We start from the raw sequence: 966 nt of genomic DNA on the forward strand, positions 1-966 counted from the left end.
TGCACCACTAAGCCGCACTAATTTTTGTATTTTTAGTAGAGCCAGGGTTTCACCATGTTGGCCAGGCTGGTCTCAAACTCCTGACCTCATGATCCACCTGCCTCAGCCTCCCAAAGTGCTGGGATTATAGGCGTGAGCCACTGTGCTCAGCTAGAGATGGTTAATCTAAATCTAAGGGTTCAAAGACAGTCATCAGATCACCTTCTCTGTGATTCTTTTTTATTGACCTTCCCTTCATGATTGAGAAGGATAGAAGCAGTTCCAAGCATCCCATTTCCATAGGACAATGTCCAGGTGTAGAAGAGGGAACGGCCCTATTTTATAATCCTTTTACCAAGTAAGATAAGCTCTTCTAGAGGCTCTCAGTAGATTTCACATCACTTCTGACTGGCCTGAATTGTGTCATACAAGCAGATCCCTTGCCAAGGCCATTCAGAGGTGAGCAAAATCAGAAAGAAGGGCAAAAGGAAGGGGGTTTGCGTAAACAGCCAAAAGCCTTTCCCACATCTGCTCGGAGTCAATTTTCCCCTTCTTCCTTACAGAACTAGGAGTGTGTTGAGAGAACCACCCTTCCCTGCTGTGGCTGGAGATGACAGATTTGTTCTGTGAAAGAGCAGAGCGAGAGAGTCTCCAGACACAGAACTACCAGGCAACAGGAGAGGGAGGAGTGAGGGGCATGCTGAAATCCAGGGGGATCTGGATCAATAAATGGCAAGAAGTCCAGCTCTTTACATCACTCAGCTGCAGGAACACTGACAGTCGTAGGTCAGCCTTCCAGCAGCTGGGCATGGTAGTGCATGCCTGTAGTCCCAGCTACTTGGGAGGCTGAGCCACTTTAGCACAGGAGTTTGAGGACAGCCTGAGCAAAATAGTGACACCTTGTCTCTAAAATAAATTAAAAAATTAAAGGTTAAAAAAAATTTTTTTTTTTTTTTTTTTTTTTTTTTTTTTTTAGACAGAGTCTTG

This window comes from Cebus imitator, unplaced genomic scaffold (assembly GCF_001604975.1).
Source record: "Cebus imitator isolate Cc_AM_T3 unplaced genomic scaffold, Cebus_imitator-1.0 Scaffold420, whole genome shotgun sequence".
Lineage (NCBI taxonomy): Eukaryota > Metazoa > Chordata > Mammalia > Primates > Cebidae > Cebus > Cebus imitator.